The 19,133-nt window shown below is 35.5% G+C and overlaps 1 protein-coding gene across 1 annotated transcript in view; it reads left to right on the top strand.

The window, feature by feature from the left end:
* SPOCK3 (SPARC (osteonectin), cwcv and kazal like domains proteoglycan 3) overlaps nt 1–19,133 on the top strand; it is a 473,254-nt gene that overhangs the window by 323,963 nt on the left and 130,158 nt on the right. The window lies entirely within an intron of this gene.

Raw genomic sequence — 19,133 nt, 5'->3', positions numbered from 1 at the left:
GAGGAGCTGCTTTCTGGGGGCCCTGTTCTTGAAGCCTCATCTCTGTTGCATTACACCAGCATATGGCCAGCATCAGAGCTTGATTGCTTCAGGATTCTCACCCTCCTATAATCCCAATCCACTCTTTCTAGCATAGTCCAGATAAGGACATTTAGCATGACCTCAACTGAATTACTTTCATATCTCTGCCTTCCTCATATCCACTCCCTGTTTACATAACTGAATACATTCTCCTCTGAAACCTGCTTCAGGTACGAAGTAAATCCTACCTGGGTATTCAATATCCATGTCTCATTCTTTTCATTGGAAGCTATGAAGAACATTTGAAAAGGAGTAATCGTAATTAGTGCATACTTCTAATACATCATGTCCTTCAACAAAGTTTCCCTTCAGTAAGATTCCCTGCATGTGAACTTACTTTTGAATGAGAAGATACTTTTGAGGTGATCAATTTATCCTGTTCTCCCATAAACTGCAAAAGGAACTTAATATGCATTAAATATAGAAGGTAACACATTTGAGAAAATGATCCCTTGTGAATAAACAATGTTGCTCAAATTCTCTGTATAATGTCTATCTTAGTACGTCAAGGAGCCTTTTTATAAAGTCATATCATCAGGGGATAAAGATCATTTGTGTTCAAGTGTGTGTGAAAAGAGAGGCAAGAAGAGTTTAAAATAATCCTGTTCTGATGGATTGTCAGGGCAAAGCAAGTACGGGATTTTGCTAGCTGCTGTGAAAAAAGCGGTACAGAACATTGTGAATGTCATTCCTACACAGTGCCAAAGGCCAAGAGACATGGGAAATGTAAAATTTAGTTCAGTATCATTTCTAATCTTTCAACTGTCTTTTACATTAGAAGTATGCCTTTGGTAGACTGAATTGGGAAGTGCAGGAAATTCTATTTAATAGCATCTCTGTTTTAGAAAAAGCAAGGAAGAAACTACCAACAATCAAATAGTTTTTGAATCTTTCTGACTTCCTACGTTTGAGGTGAATTTGATAACAGATTATGTTTTCACTCTGTTAAGAGTCAAATAAATTCTTCAAATCAACTGTAATATATTAAAACAAATAAAAAATATATTTCCTTTAGGGACACCTGGGTGACTAAGTCAGTTAAACTTATTCTTGATTTAGCCCCAGGTCATTATCTCAAAGTTCATGGGTTCCAGCCCCACATCAGGCTCTGCATGGCAGAGAAGAACCTACTTGGGATTCTCTCTCTCTCTCTCTCTCTTTCTCTCTTTGTGTGTGTGTCTCTCTCTTTCTCTCTCTTTACTCTTCCCATGTCCATGTTTGCAAACTTTCTCTCCCCCCCAGAATAAATAATTAAAAAATATATTTTGTTTATGTAGTAAAAATTTTTAATTTCTCTTCTGTTCTCCTAATGTATTCAACAATGGATACGCATAAATTGGTCCAAGTGTATACTTGCAATTAAACAAAATTAAAAACAACAACAACAAAAAAAACCCAACAGTTTACAGGAGCACCTGAGTGGCTCAGTCAGTTAAGCATCCAACTTCAGCTCAGGCCATGATCTCACAGTACAGGGGTTCAAGCCTTGCATTGAGCTCTGAGCAGAGCCTGGAACCTGCTTCGGATTCTGTGTCTCCCTCTCTCTCTCTGCCCATCCTCCACTTACACTCTGTCTCTCAAAAATAAATAAACGTTAAAAAATTCAAAGAAAACAATTTACAGTTTTGAAATTCCAGATCCCATATTTGCATAGGTAAATAGGCATACCTATCTCTCTTAAATCAGTAACTTAACCTTACATTTTTTGTTTTCCTAACCCATAAAGTTAAAATTACAAAGACCAACTGCTTCTAGGTCCCTGTGGTGTATTACTTTCTTGCCCCTGCCCACCATTTTTAAAAAGTTTATCATTTGGTCACAAACACAGAATGATTATTTGGAAGATTAATCAACTTTATTTAAAGTCCATTGATTGACATTTTAGATGATTTTTAAAGCAAATATATTTTACATAGCCAGGTTAATATTAGATTCATAATTGTGATCATAGACTATGAATAGACCATTTTTTCAGAGTTTCCATATAATATGTAATGCAGCCCTAAATCTTAGAAGGTACTTGCAGGATCAAAGATAGCAGTGGAAATGACCTTAGAAAATGTTTATTTTGCGGTTGGTAAATCCAAATTCAAAGAAATGTACCCTAGACATAGCTTATATGATCTACACTACATTGGTCTGTAAGCACCATGAATTTTAGAACTATCATATGCCATAAGTGCTCCATTCGGTTATACACTTGACTGGCCTGGTTCAGAAAACTCTTTAAATGATATTTCCTTTAGGTTTCAAATTTGAGTATTCTAATCCCCCAAATAATTTTTTTGTAATTATGGGTTTTCTATAGCTATTATGGTTTTACCTTTCTAATCTCTTAAATTTTTATTAATTAGGAGCACCTGGGTGACTCAGTTGGTTAAGCATCCGGCTTCAGCTCAGGTCATGATCTTGGAGTTCATGAGTTTGAGCCCCGCATTAGGCTCCGTGCTAATAGCACAGAGCCTGAAGCCTGCTTTGGATTCTGTTTCTCCCTCTCTCTCTGGCCCTCTGCTGTTCACCTTCTGTCTCTGTCTCTCTCAGAAATTAATAAAATATTTCTTAAAAACTTAAAATTTTTTATTAATTAAAACATGTTTTAGTTTATATATTCTTTTGAGAGAGAAAGGGAGAGAGCAGGGCAGGGGCAGAAAGAAAGGGAGGGAGATAATCCCAAGCAGGCTCCATACTGCCAGCACAGAACCCAATGTGGGGTTCAAACCCACAAACTGTGAGATCATGACCTGAGCCAAATCAAGAGTTGGTTGCTTAACTGACTGAACTGCCCAGGCACTGCACATTTTATTAATTTTAAATAATATCACTTTAATGCTGTTTATCCTCACCCCTAAGATATACCTACACACATTCAAATACCTTCAAAATTTGAAATGCTGAATTGGAGTGGAGATAGCAATGCAAATGGAAAAGATCCCATAAAAATTTCAACATTATCAAAAAGATAAAAGAAAATAGCTGCTGGTGAAGATGTGGAAGAAAGGAAACTCTTGTACACCGTTGGTTTGAATGTAAATTGGTAAAGCCATTATGGAAAATAGTATGGAGTTTCATAAAAAGGCTAAAAAAGAACTACCATATGATCCAGAAATACCACTTCTAGGTATATATCCAAGGAAGGAAATCAGTACCTTAAACAGATATCTGCATTCCCATGCTCACTACAGCATTATGTACAATAGCCAAGATATGGGAACAAACTAATGTTCATTGAAGGATCAGTAGAGAAATAGTGATATTTAATATCCCATTCCCTGTGTATACTAAAAACGAAGTTCCCACCAAATTCAGCAACATGGATGAACCTGGACAACACTATACTAAGTGAAGTAAGCCAGAAAAAGAAAGAGAAAAACTATGTGATCTCTCTTATATATGGAACCTAAAAGAAATTGAATACATAGAATCAGAGAGTAGAAAAGTGGTTACCAAGCACAAGGAGATGGGGGAAATGGGAAGCGGTTGGTCAAAGAGTGCAGAGCCTCAGCTACAAAGGTTGAATAAGTCTAGAGATCCAGGGTACTGCATGATGACTGTGGTTAATAACACCATATTGAATATTACAGATTTGCTAAAACAGTAATATCAGGTGTTCTCACCACACACAGCACACACACAAAATGGAAACTATGTGAGGATAGGAATGTTAATTAGCTTGACTGGGTGATTTATAGACTGCTAATAAAAACAGACAAACTGATTTTTGGGGGTCTGTGGTTCATAGTTTCCACTACATCCTCACCCGCCTTTTTTGGTACAATTCAAGTTTCCTTCTATCAGAAGCTGGGAATCACGTAATTCAATCTCTTTCTCATTTTGCTTCATTTAAGAGTATCAAAGTTAAATAGATACTCAATTACAGTAACCGTTAGCCTGCATACTAGATTGCTTGCTCCTAATTTTAATTTGTGTGCATGTGTGCATGTGTGTGTGTGTGTAACTCTTTTATAGAATTTTTTTCTATTTTATTGTGTCGTTATCTGGTGGGGGTAGCATTATTTATTTGCTAAAAGTATCAATTTTAGAATTACAATTCTACACTAGGTGCGCAACCTTTGGTATTATATTTAAACTTATGAGTTTCAGTTTTTTTGTTGGCAAGATAGAAAAATATATAAAGCATATAGACTTGTGGATATATTTCCTCAAATTAAACCATCATTGAATTTCTGTTTCATGTTAATTGATGACACCTTTAAATGCTGTTGAATTCTAATAAATTACAGATATTTTTCATACATTAAATGTCATTTTAAATTTTATTTTTATGTTTTTTTATCAAATTGAGTACACAATCTTGGAGACTTTTCATTTCTTTATAGTTAATAGTATTTATACACTGCAAATTACCTGTGCATTGAGAGGTTTTTTTAAATTTTTTTGATTTTTATTTATTTCTGAGAGAGAGCATGAGCATGAACAGGGGAGGGGGAGAGAAAGAGAGAGACACAGAATCTGAAGCAGGCTTCAGGCTCTGGGCTGTCAGCTCAAAGCCCAATGAGGGGCTTTAAACCCACCAACCGTGAGATCATGACCTGAGCTGAAGTTGGATGCTCAACTGACTGAGCCACCCAAGAGCCCCTGTGCATTGAGGGATTGACATAACTCTGCAGTAAAATTATGTGGCCTACGAGCCATTACTGGTTATTTTCTTTGATAAATCTTTCACATTCTCTTCATAATTACTGGCCTTTGCAGAGTGTGTGTGTGAGTGTGTGTATGTATCTTTTTCACACAATTATGTTAATCTAAGCTTTATCCAACAAGCTTCTGCTTATTTAGATTTTAAATGTATTAACCTCAGTTGTTCAGGATATTATTTTTGTAACTAAAAACACGATCTCTAGTCATTGAAGATTTTCAGGAAAGATATCTATCTATCGATCGATTGATTGATCGATAGATTCCTTTTTAAATTTTTATTTAAATTCTGATTAGTTTACACACAGTGCATTATTGGTTTCAGGAGTAGAATTAAGTGATCCATCACTTACATACAACACCCAGTGTACATCATAACAAATGCCCTCATTATGCCCATCACCTATCTAGCTCATCCCCCCACTGGCCTCCCTCCATCAACTCTGTTTGCTCTCTATGTTTAAGAGTTTCTGGGGCGCCTGGGTGGCTCAGTCGGTTAAGCCTCCAACTTCCGCTCAGGTCATGATCTCATGGTTCGTGGGTTCGAGCCCCGCATCGGGCTCTGTGCTGACAGCTAGCTTGGAGCCTGGAGCCTGTTTCAGATTCTGTGTGTCCTTCTCTCTCTGACCTTCCCCTGCTCATGCTGTCTCTATCTCTCTCTCAGAAATAAATAAAACATTAAAAAATAAAAGAGTCTCTTATGGTTTGTTTCCTCTCTCTTTTGTTCTTTCTTCCCTTCCCCCATTATATATATATTTTTTTTTCCCTTTGGTTTCAGAAGTAGAATTTAGTGATTCATCGCTTACATATAACATCTAGTGCTTGCCCCCAGAATACCCTCTTTAATACCCATCTAGCCCATCCCCACCCCCCACCGCTCCTCTAGCAAACTTCAGTTTTTTCTCTGTATTTAAGAATCTTTTATGGTTTTCCTCCCTCTTTTTATCTTATTTTTTCTTCCCTTCCCCTATGTTCATCTGTTTTGTTTCTTAAATTCCACATGAGTGAAATCATATATTTGTCCTTTTCTGACTGACTGTTTCATTTAGCATAATTTATCCTAGTTCCATCACATTGTTGCAAATAGCAAAATTTCATTCTTTTTGATTGCCAGGTAATATTCCATTGTATACCACATCTCCTTTGATCCATTCATCAGTCGATGGACGTTTGGGTTCTTTCCATAATTTGATTATTGTTGATAGTGCTGCTATAAACAATGAGTGAATGTGCCCTTTGAATCACCGCTTGTGTATCATTTGGATAAATATGTATTAGTGCAATTGCTAGGGTAAGTTACTTTAATTTTTAATTTTTTGAGGAAACTCCATGCCGTTTTTTAGAGTTGCTATACCAGTTTGCATTCCCACCAACAGTGCAAAAGTATTCCCCTTTCTCCTCATCCTTGCTAACATCTTTTATTTCCTGACTTTATTGTATCCATTCTGACAGATGTGGGGTGGTATTTCATTGTGGTTTTGATTTCTATTTCATTGATGATGAGTGATGTTGAGCATTTTTTCACATGTCTGTTAGTCAATAAACAGGCAACGCCTGTACCTTCATTCCTTTCATTGTCTTAGCAATTATAGTTTGTGCAGTTCATTTATTTAAAGACTCAAATTCTTCTGTACTTGCCTCTGCTACTTCATTTATATCAAAATTTGTGTGTATTTGTGTGACGTTGGCACGATGCTTCTAGAAAGTTAGAAAAAAGATTTGATTCATATGTTGTTGCCGAAGGTGACACAGAGACATATTTTTCAAACACTGAGACTTGATCTCAGCCACACATTTTTAAGAACAATGGGTTTAACAACAATTACAAGGACATTGTCCTTGCTTTTGTTCTTGCTTAGGATCTGCATCAGGCACCATGTAGAGAAGTCATTTTTGTGAGTCCTTCTTGTATCAGAGATCATTGGTGCCCACCAAAGATATGTGTGGAGTCAGAGATCAACAACCTAAACAAAAAGAGCTCCCCTTTTAATGAAAGATACCTCATCTAAGGCTGACTTAAATGTTTTTATAAACATTCATGGAGCTACAGGTTTGTAAAGTCTTTTGTTGTCCATCACTATGCTAGCTAGAAACTTGATAGGCTTTAACCACAAAAAGACAAAATATGGGGATGAACTGTGTCATCTGACATGGTCATCTTTTTCTATATTCACTTCATTGCTCTGGATCCTGCAGAGCCCTATTAGGAAACATAATTTACTTAATTACCATGCTATGATTATAAATGAATGTATTTAAAGAAAGAACATTGTGTAAGAAATTATTTATGCCTTTTCCCAACTGGCAAAAGAGTTGGTTTTAGCATTTATTTCTCATATGGATTTTTAACAATCCCCCTGTATGATGATGGGATGAATTTTCAGTAGGAAACACTGAACAACAATGAATTAAAATGCTCTTAGAACATGCGTACTTGGGATCGCCTGGGTAGCTCAGTCAGTTAAGCATCCTACTTTGGCTCACATCACGATCTCACGGTTCGTGGGTTCAAGCCCTGCATTGGACTCTGTGCTGACAGCTAGCTCAGAGCCTGGAGCCTGCTTCAGATTCTGTATTTCCCTCTCTCTCTGATTCTCCCCTGCTCACACTGTCTCTCTCTCTCTCTATCTCTCTCTCAGAAATAAATAAAATATTTAAAAAATTTAAAAAGAACATGCATACTTGTCCATTAAAAGTGATATTCATAAATGATAAATTTTCCCTTAATTTAATTAGAGTCACAGAAAAATAAAATTAAATAAAATTATTGAGACGTGTTTAATAATAATTTAAAATTAAAATGAAGCATAATCTTTTGGAGTATTTGAAAAAATCTTTGGATTAATATTAATATTTGTTCAGAAACAGAACATAACCTGGAAAGGGATGGTTTTATTCATTTATTTTTAGTTGAAATATATTTGATACATAGCACTAAATTTAAGGCTTATACCTGTTAATTTGATACATATACATGTATTATAACATGATTACCTTTGTACTTGTAATTAGCACCTATCATGTTACATAATTATAATTTGTTTTTAGTGGTTAGAATAAAGTTCTAGTCTCATAACACATTTGATATTTATAATACAATATTGTTCTCTATTTGGTATACTGTAAATTAGGTTCTTGGGTCTTATTTACTGTTATTTGCAAGTTTGTACCCCTGAATACCATATGGCCTATAACCCTGGCCCTGACTACCTAGTAACCACCATTTTACTCTGTTTCATGAATTTGTTTTTTTGTTGTTGTTGTTGTAGTTGTTTTGGTTTTTTTTTTATTTCACCAATAAATGTTATCATACACTGATGGTCATATGAGATTTGTCTTCCTCTGTCTGATTTGTATCATTCAGCATAAAATGCACTCAAGGTTTATCCATGTTGTCACATATAACAGGATGCCCACCTTTCTTATGGCTAGAAAATATTCCAGTGTGCATATGTATATTTGCCACTTCTATTTTTTAGTATAATTGACAATGTTTCATTAGTTTCAGATGTACAACATAGTGATTCTACATCTCTGTAGTTTATGGTATGCTCATCAAATAGGTTAGCTATCCTCTGTCACCACACAACACCATTACAATATCATTGACCATATTTAGAAAGGGATGGTTTGAAATGTGGAGATTGCTGTAGTTCTTCCTTGAAGAACAATTTTTTGTGTTGCTAATTAAGTGACTGATTTCAGATTTTACAAAAATATTTCATTTTCTGTATAAAATTGTTGTGGTTAATCATTATCTTCCCTACAAATTCTAGTGAGAAATTTTGTATCTTAAGTTTATACAGTTGTATGTTTTCAGGTATAAAATTGGGGATAGCCCTGTGTGAGTTCCTATATTACCAAAGGGCTGTTTATATGTAGTCTTCATTTAACTCCTTTCAAATGTATATCTAATGTATTATTTCAAAATAATTCTTTTTTTTAAAACTGTTTATTTATTTATCTAGAGAGTGAGAGAACACAAGCAGAGGGAGAGGGAGACAGAGAGGAGAGAGAGAATCCCAAGCAGGCTCCATGCTGCCAGCACAGAGCCCGACATGGGTCTCGATTCCACGAACAGTGAGATCATGACCTGAGCCAAAATCAAGAGTCGGACACTTAACCGACTGAGGCACCCAGGTGACCCTATTTGAAAGTACTTCTTTACAAAATACAATATAAACACTCCTTCTAAAAGCAGGAGTGATAGTCACTATATTTAACAAGTATGGAATGGATGCCAGAAAATTAGACCTGACACAAACCCAATCAGAATCCATGTCCACTGTGGTATGATCTGCCATCACTTACAGTTGAATATTAGAGACAACAGAAAGAAGTCAGAAACTGAACAATTCTGGATTTAAAATAGATATGTTAAGATTCATAAGAGTTTGATATCAGCCAATCCTTTTCCTGAGATTCACATGGTAAAATGTGTACATTTCTTGAAAGAACAAATAAAATTGCACTGAACAGAGGGATACTGTTATTCAAAATGTCTCTGCCTTTGAACCTTTTTTATACTGGTCTCATCTTCTTTGTACTGTAGAGATTTATATCCTAACCCAGAAACCACATTTCACTCAAGCTTAGTGCCAGGAAGAAAATAAATAATTACATAATCACAAAGAAAGGTTCAAAACCTCACTCTTTCCATTAATACACATGCCCGTTGTCCCCCATCCACACAATATGTATCTAAATAAATAAAATCTGCCCTATATTAAACAGTATTGTTCTCCACCAATACTAAAGATAGTGTAAGATTATGACGTTTGCTATTCCACTTCTAATAGAGATTTATATTTTTTTTCAAATATGGAAGAGAGGCCAATATTTTTGTATTTAGAAGATCTTCTGAGAATTTTTTTGTAAATATAGGAATCATAAAATATATTTAAAGTTAGCATTACATACTCTGAATAGTCTTTTAGAATAGTATTTTAGAGTTTAAATTGTAGTTTCTTTATGTAGCTTACTAGCTGTTTGCAAGTTTCATTGAATTCCCAGGATCCTGATGATAATTACAAGCCTCAAAATAAGAAAGGAAAGCAGTCAATGAAGTATTTATATAGTTCCATAAAAAATGGATTTGATATTTCAGAAGATAGAAAAAAATAGATTACTACTTTAGATATATGTATTTTGTACAAAAAGCATGAGCCAGAATGAATTAAAAACAAAAAACATGAGAATATATTCTTCTTCTGTAAAATATATTTAGAATAAGTAATTTAGTTGAACTTAAGGCACTGTATATATTACTCTATACTTCTTTATTTGGTGATACTACCTTTAATACTTTTGATGAATTACTGTTAATGAATTTACTAAATGACCAACTTTATCTTAGTAATATAATACATTCTGTTAATTATGTATCAAATTATAGGTTACATTCTGAATGTCTAAATTGAAAAAAAATTCAATTGTGTGATTGATTGTTCTTTGTTTGTTTCAAGTTTCTAGTTAAAATTTATTTAGTTAACATATAGTGTACTATTGGTTTCAAGAGAAGAATTTAGTGATTCATCATTTACATATAACACCCAGTGATCACACAAGTGCTCTCCTTAAATCCCATCCCCATTTAGCCCATCTCCCCACCCCTCCTCCTGAAAACCTCAGTTTGTTCTCTATAGTTAAGAGTTCATTATGGTTTCCTTCCCTCTCTCTTTTTCTTCCTTCCCTCATGTTCATCTATTTCATTTCTTAAATTCCACATATGAGTGAAATCATATGGTACTTGTCTTTCTCTGACTGACTTATTTCATTTAACATAATGACTTTAGTTCCATCCATGTGCAAATGGCAAAATTTCATTCTTTTTTAATATATATATGTATATATGTTCCACATATTCTTCATCCATTCATCAGTTGATGAACATTTGGACTCTTTCCATAATTTGGTTTTTGTTGCTGATGATGCTATAAACATCGGAGGGCATTTGTCTCTTTGGATTACTTTTTTTGTATTCCTTGTGTAAATACCAATTAATACAATTGTTGGGTAGTAGAGTAGTTCTATTTTTAACTATTTGAGAAACCTCCATACTGTTTTCCAGAGTGGGTGAACCAGTTTCCATTCCCAACAACAGTGTAAGAGTGTTCCCTTTTTTTCCATATCCTTGCCAACAATCATTGCTGTTGTTTTGTTAATTTTAGCCATTCTGACAGGGGTGAGGTGGTATCTCATTGTGGTTTTGATTTGTATTTCCTTGATGATGAGTGATGTTGAGCATCTTCTCATGTGTCTGTTAGTCATCTGTATGTCTACTTTAGAAAAATGCCTATACATGTCTTCCGCCCATTTCTTAACTAGATTATTTATTGGGTGTTGAGTTTTGTAAGTTCTTTGTAGATTTTGGATACTAACCTTTTATTAAATATGTCATTTGCAAATATCTTTTCCAACTGCATAGGTTGCCTTTTACTTTTGTAGATTATTTTCTTTACTGTGCAAAAGCTTTTTATCTTGCTGAAGTCTCAGTAGTTCATTTTTGCTTTTGTTTCCCTTGCTTCCAGAGAAATGTCTAGTAAGAAGTAGCTACTGGCAAGATCAAAGAAGTTGCTGCCTGTGTTCTCCTCTAGGATTTTGATGGTCCCCTATTTCACATTTAGGTCTTTCATTCATTTTGAATTTTGAGTATTGGTGTAAGAAACTGATATAGTTTTATTCTTCTGCATGTTGCTGTCCAGTTTTCCCAACACCATTTGTTGAATAAACTATCTTCTTTACATCAGATATTCTTTCCTGCTCTGTTGAAGATGAGCTGACCATATAGTTTGGGCACATAGATCCCATTTCTGGGTTTTGTATTCTGTTGCATTGATCTGTGTGTGTTTTTGCGCCAGTACCATACTGTCTTAATGACTATAGCTTTGTAATATAGTTTAAGGTCTGGAATTGTGATGCCTCCGGCTTTGCTTTTATTTTTCATGATTGCTTTGAAATCAGGGTCTTCTGTGATTCCATACAATTTTACAATTGCTTGTTCTAGCTCTGTGAAAAATACTGGTGTTATTTTGATATGGATTGGATTAACTGTGTGGCTTGCTTTGGGTAGTATAGACATAATATCTGTTCTTCCGATCTATAAGTATGGAATGTTTTTCCATTTCTTTGTATCATCTTCCATTTCTTTCATGAGTTTTCTGTAGTTTTCATTTACCTCTTTGGTTGGATTTATTTCTGGGTATCTTTTGATTTCGGTTCAATTAAAATGGGATGGATTCTTTGATTACACTTTCTGCTGCTTCATTATTGCTGTATAGAAATGAGACAGATTTTTGTATGTTAATTTTGTATTCTGTGTCATGGTTGAATTTATGTATCAGTTCTAGCAAATTTCTGGTGGCGATTTTCAGTTTTCTACATAGAATATTATGTCTCCTATGAATAGTGAAAGTTTGACTTCTTTCTTGCTGATTTGGATGACTTTTATTTCTTTCTGTTGTCTTATTGCTGAAGCTAGGACTTCCAGTACTATGTTAAATAACAATGGTGAAAGTAGACATCCCTGTCTTGTTCCTGACTGTAATGGAAAAGCTGTCAATTTTTCCCCATTGAGAATTATATCAGCAATGGGTCTTTTGTATATGGTTGAAGTAGGTTCTCTGTATCCTTATTTTGTTTCTTTTATAAAGAATGAATGTTGTACTTTGTCAAATGTGGGTTTTTATTTTCATTTATTGAAAGGATTATATAGTTCTTATCCTTTCTTTTATTAATGTGGCATATTACATAGATTGATTTGTGAATGTTGAACCACTCCTGCAACCCACGAATAAATACCACTTGATCATGGTGAACGATTCTTTTAATTTATTGTTGGATTCAATTTGCTAGCATCTTGTTGAAAGTTTTTCCATTCATGTTCACCATGGATATTCTCCTATAATTCTCCTTTCTAGTGGGGTCTTTGTCTGGCTTTGCAATCAAGGTAATTCTGGCCTCATAAAATGAGTTTAAAAATTTTCCTTCCAATTTTATATTTTGGAATAGTTTGAGAAGAATAGGTATTAATTCTTCTTTATACAGTTGGTAGAAATCCCCCTGGGAAGCCATCTAGACCTGGATTTTGTTTGTTGGGAGATTTTTTTATTATTAATTCAATCTTTGCTGGTTATGGGTCAGTTCAAATTCTGTATTTCTTTCTGTTTCAGTTTTGGTTGTTTATGTTTCTCAAGATTTATACATTTCTTCTGGATTGGCCAATATGTTGGCATATAATTTCTCACAATATTCTCTTATAATCTCTTGTATTTCTATGGTGTTGGTGGTGATCTCTTCTCCTTCATTCATGGTTTTATATATTTGGGTCCTTTATATATTCTTTTGGATAAGTCTGGCTAGCACTATATTAATTTTATTAATCCTATCAAACATTCAGCTCCTAGTTTCACTGATTATTCTACTTGTTTTTGTTGTTTCTGTATCATTTATTTCTGCTCTAATCTTTATTATTTGCCTTCTTCTGCTGGCTTTAGGCCTTATTTGCTGTTTCTTTTCTAGCTCTTTTAGGTAATGCTACATTGTGTATTTGAGACTTTTCTTGCTTCTTGATTTAGGCCTGTATTGCTATATATATACCTCTTTTGCTTAATCCCAAAAAGCTTGGACTCTTGTGTTTTCATTTTCATTTGTTTCCATGTTTTTTTTTAAATTTCTTCTTTAATTTCCTGGTTAACTTTTTCATTCTTTAGTAGAATGTTCTTTAACCTACATGTATTTGTGGTCTTTTCAAATTTGTTCTTCTGGTTGACTTCAGGTTTCATAGTATTGTGGCCAGAAAATATGCAGGGTATGATCTCAATCTTTTTGTCTTTGTTGAGGGCTGATTTATTACCGAGTATGTGATCTTTTCTTGAGAATGTTCCATGTACACTTGAAAATATGTATTCTATTGCTTTAGGATGAAATGTTCTGAATGTATCTGTAAGGCCATCTGTTCCAGTATGTCATCCAAAACCATAGTTTCCTTATTGATTTTCTGCTTCAATGATCTGTCCATTGCTGTAAGTGTGATGTTAGAGTCCTCTAATATTGTATTATTATGAATGAGATTCTTTATGTTTGATGATTTATGTATTTGGGTTATCCCAATTTGGGGCATAAATCTTTATAATTATTAGATCTTCTGATTGGATAGACCCCTTTATAATGATATAGTAACCTTCTTCATCTGTTGGTGGAGTCTTTGGTTTAAACTCTAGTTTGACTGAGAGCACCTGGGTGACTCAGTTGTTTAAGTATCCAATTATCGGTTTCAGCAAAGGTCGCAATCTCACAGTTGGGAAACCAAGCCCCATGTTGGGCTCTGCATTGGGTGTGGAGCCTCCTTTAGATTCTCTCTCTCTACCTCCCTCTGTCTCTCTCTCTCTCTCTCTCTCTCTCTCCCAAAATAGAAAAAATAAAATAAAATAAAATCTAGTTTGACTGATATAGGTATGGATACTACTGCTTTCTTCTTCACTTTCAATCTGCAGGTGTCTTTATATCTAAAATGAGTCTCTTATAGGTGGCATATAGATGGGTCTTGTATTTTTATCCATTCTGATATCCTATATCTTTTGATTAGAGCATTTAGAACTTTTATATTCAGAGTGACTATGAATAGATATGAATTTAGTGCCATTGTGTTACCTGTAAAGTAGTAGAGATTTTCACTGTTACTTACCAGTCTTTATTACTTTTAGTCTTACTTTCCCACTCAAAGAGTCTCTTTAATATTTCTTGCAGGTCTGGTTTAGTGGTCATGAATTCCTTTAGTTTTTGTTTGTCTGACAAACTCTATCTCTCCTTCTATTTTGAATGATAACCTTACTGGATAAAGTATTCTTGACTGCATAATTTCCCCATTCAGTATGTTGAATACATCATACCACTCCCTTCTGGCCTGCCAAATTTCTGTGGACAGGTCTGATATGAACCTGATCTGTCTTCCCGTGTAAGTCAGGAATGTCTTTTCCCTTTCTGCTCTCAGGATGTTTTACTTATTTCTGTATTTTGTAATTCTTACTAGATATCTCTTAGTGTTGGCCTGCTTTTGTTGATTTTGATAGGTGTTTCCTTTGCCTCCTGAACTTGGATGATTTCAGCTATAATTTACTCAAATAAATCTTCCAACCCTTTTTCTCTCCTTTCTTCTTCTAGGATTCTTATGATATGAATGTTATTATACTTTATGGAGCCACTGAATTCCCCAAGTCTACATTTCTGATCCAACATTTTTCTTTCTCTCCTCTTTTCAGCTTTATTATTTCCATAATTTTATTTCTATATCATGTATATATTCCTCTTCTTCTTCCTTCCTTGTGGTCATTATATACAGTCACTTTTGCATCTCAGTTACAGCATTTTTTACTTCAGGTTGACTAGTTTTTAAATCTTTTTTTCTCTGCAGTAAGGGTGTCTATAGTTTCTTCATTGCTTTTCTCAGCCCAGGTAGTATACTTAGGATTGTTCTTCTAAAATCTAGTTCAGATGGGGTGCCTGGATGGCTCAGTTGGTTAAGCATCTGAGGTCATGATCTCGGGGTTTGTAAGTTTAAGACCCTCATCAGGCTCTGGGCTGACAGCTAGGAGCCTGGACCCTGCTGTGGATTATGTGTCTCCCTCTCTCTCTGCCCATCCCCTTCTCGTGCTCTGTTTCTCTCTCTCTTTCCCAAGAATAAATAAACATTAATTTTAAAAAATAAATGAATAAATATAAAACAATAAAACCTGGTTCAGGCATAACTTTTATATCTGTTTTGGTTAGATCCCTGGCTCTGACCTTTTCTTGTTCTTCTCTTAGATGTCTTAACATTTTGCCTAAGTCTCTACTTTCTGTGTGTTAGAAAAGCCTATTATATTTTCTGTTTCTTAAGTAATGGCTATATTAAAAATATGTCATATATAGATCAGGGCTTGGCACTTCAGGAAATGTTTTCTTGTGTATGCTGTGTGCATTCAGCTGTTGTGTTTTGGCTGCTCTTTCACTCAGGTTACACCTGAGTTTCACCTTGCCTACAGTGGAGAGTGTTTGGATCTTGTCAGGTGTGTGGCAAGTTTTAACCAGGTGTGTTTTGGCCTGCTTGTTAAAAAATGGCTGGATCTGATTTGCACCGTAGCTGAAAATTTATAGCACTCTATTGTCAGTAGACTTGGTACGTGTCAGGGGGCAGTTAGTGCTGGTTTTCTGTGGGACAGACTCATGCTGATCTGACTCTTCAGTATACTTGTCCTAGTTCAGAAGCACCTGCAGAGTGTAGGAGATGGGGCTTGGTGTAAGCAGCTCAAGCCTCCACTGTGGGTTCTGTGCCACTCACTGAAGTCCAAATGGGCTGATTGGCAGGAGATAAAAATGGTATCAGCCCACTCTATGGTCCCCTGAGAGGGAAGTTCATGGCTGATGCTATTTAGGAAGCCCTCATAGAAGAGTGAACAATCTCCTTTCATGTCTCCCAGGCATCCCTCAGAACCTTGCCTTCACCCTGTCTATGTCCAAATTGTCTGCCCATCTAGCAGAGCAGTGCTTCTGTGTTCCATCTCAGGTGTGCCAACTGGGTTTCAAAACTACAAATTTAGGGACCTAGCATAGTGCAGACCTGTACTGATCCTTTGCTTGAAGGACTTACCATGCTGTGCCTGATGCTGGTTAGTCCCAGAAGAGCAATTGCATGAATACACAGGAGCTTGGCATTTATGGCAAAGCACAACAGCCAATATCTAGGTTAACTGCTCCCAGCAGGTGGCTCTGCCCTTATGCCAACAAACAGGGAGGTTCAGTGGCACCCACTGGCTCTCTTGTCCACTGAGAGACAGTGTCATTTCTCCTAAATGTACTCCAGGAAGAGGAGTTGTCTCTGCCAGCGTTACGCAGGGGATCCTCAGTCCACCCTGCCCACTCCCAAGCCTCTGTCCTTCTCCACGAGGCTATCTATATGCTCACTATGATCCACCTCGCTGATGGCATGGACTTTGAGCTCTGTTGCTTAAAAACTTACAATAATCAGCTCTTCTCATTTTCCCAGTGAATAGTATTGGGGAAATGTGTTCTTGTGCAATCCCCTGTATATGGCACACATGCTCGCTCACTCGCTCTCTCTCTATCTCTCTCTCCCTTCTCTCCGTGATCAGAGCTCCCTCACTTCTACAGCACTCATGATTCTTTTCACCCACAAATCACGTCCTAGCTCCTTCTACCTTCCATGAGGTGGCCTCTTTACTCCTTCTAGTTCTATAGTTGTTCTCTCAGTCCTCAGATCATTCTTTGGTGTCAGAATGATTTGATATTTATCTAACTATGTTTAAAGGACAAGGCAAACATAGGGTCCCCCTACTACTCAGCCATCTTAACTCTGCCCCAAGGGATTGATGTTTCTATTCACAAGTTAAAGAATGTAAAATATACCTACATATTTTTCAATTTCAAAATGCTTACAAAAGTAAAATTCTATTTCAATATATACCTCCACAATTAATTTTAAGAGCATATCCTGAAGGTCTTCATGGCTTTTGCGGGTTTTTTTTTTAGTTACAACACAAACTAATTTCACTATTAGTTTAATTAGTTTATTTGGAAATTATATTTTAAATGTTCATGAATAATGAATAACAGAGTAATAATATTTTGAGTAAATGTTTGAACAAACCAGTCTGAATTCAGCGAATTCAACGTGTAGAAGAGAGGTTATATTTGGATTTTTAAACATCTAAGTAAGAATGTGTGAAGGTTAAATATGACAGTGCAGGAATGGAAAAACAAGAGCAGTTGAGAGGTTGGCAATAATTGAAGCTTGAGAGGATAGTGATTTAAGTATTAAGGATAAGAAGTAGGTGAGAGATGTAAGAAATATTTTAGATGCAAAATGCTCAGGACTTGTTGACTGATTGAATTTAAGGAAGGTAAGGTGCCTGGGAGTTAATGATAACTCCTGAGAAGATTATGATGATAAAACCAAGGTGAAAACTTTGTAAAACTATCTAGTTTCAAAAGGAAAATCGGTAAGTTCAATATTAGACACAGTGTGTTTATGGAGTCTCTGGTCCACCCAAATGTAGACACATCTGTATTTACACATCTGAGGGGAGAAAGCTGATTTCGAAGAAACACTGAAGATCTACTGAGGTATAAAAAGTGAGAGGTCTTGAAAAGACTGATATGCACTGGCCTATGAAAGGAAAGAGGAATCTGTGGATGGTTTAAAGAGGTGGGAATGAGAAACAGGAGAAAGCAGTTTCCCAGAAGCTGAGGAAGTCTGCCTTGGAAGAAAGAACTTTACTCTTAAATTCAGGAGGAATGTCTTGTGATATGATGCTTTGGCATTTGAATATCAGTAGTGGTTATAGAAAGAGCGACTTCAGCATAATGCCAGTTAAATGAAACGATGCAGACAAATTACCTGTTGTATATAATTTGCATTTAATAAACATTTGTTCCTTCTTCTACCACTGCTCACTTCCCATACCCAACATATAATCCATTTCAGCCAATCCAGTAGGGTTGAAAGAGCACAATAAATATGTAGAATATGGGGTAAAATGACAAAAATAATATATACCTGACATCTATTTTGTGCAAGGTATTCTGTCATTCCATTTGCTCCTCACAACCTGTAGGTGTTATTGGTATCCAGGTTGGACACATGAGGAAACTGAAGGTCTTAAAGCTAAAGGATATATCCAGCTTAAAATACAGCATACCTCATTTTATTGCAGTTTCTTTTAATTGTGCTTTAAAGATATTACTTTTTTTTTTTTTACACTGAAGGTTTGAAGCAATCCTGCATCAAGCAAGTCTATCAGTGTTATTTTTCTAAAATCACTTGTTCACGTCAAGTCTCTATGTCACATTTTGGTCATTCTCATAATATTTCAAAGTTTTTCAATATTGTTATATTTGTTATTATGGTCTGTAATCAGTGGCCTTATATATTAAATTATTACTGTAATTGTTTTTGGGTGCCACAAACTGCACCCGGATATGATGGTGAACTTAATCGATAAATGTGTGTGCTCTGATTGTTCCCCTGACGGTCTCCGGTCTGTCTCTTTCCTTGAGACTCCCTCTTTCCTGAGACACAGCAATGTTGAAATTAGGCCAATTAATAACTCTAATATGGCCTCTAAGTGTTAAAGTAAAACAAAGGGTCACATGTCTCTTAATTTAAATCAAAAGCTAGAAATAATTAAGCTTCATGAAGAAGGCATGTTAAAAGCCACGACAGGCCAAAAGTTAAGCCTTTTGTACCCAACAGATAACCAAGTTGTGAAGGCAAAGGATAATTCTTGAAGGATATTATGTGTTCTACTCCAGTGAATACATTAATAATAAGAAAGAATAACAACCTTATTGCTCATGTAAAAAAGTTTGAGTGGTCTAGATAGAAGATCAAATTTGCTGCA

Source organism: Crocuta crocuta, unplaced genomic scaffold (assembly GCF_008692635.1).
Source record: "Crocuta crocuta isolate KB4526 unplaced genomic scaffold, BGI_CrCroc_1.0 scaffold203, whole genome shotgun sequence".
NCBI lineage: Eukaryota > Metazoa > Chordata > Mammalia > Carnivora > Hyaenidae > Crocuta > Crocuta crocuta.
Note: the sequence above shows the minus strand (reverse complement) of the source record. Positions and strands in the feature narration are given on the sequence as shown.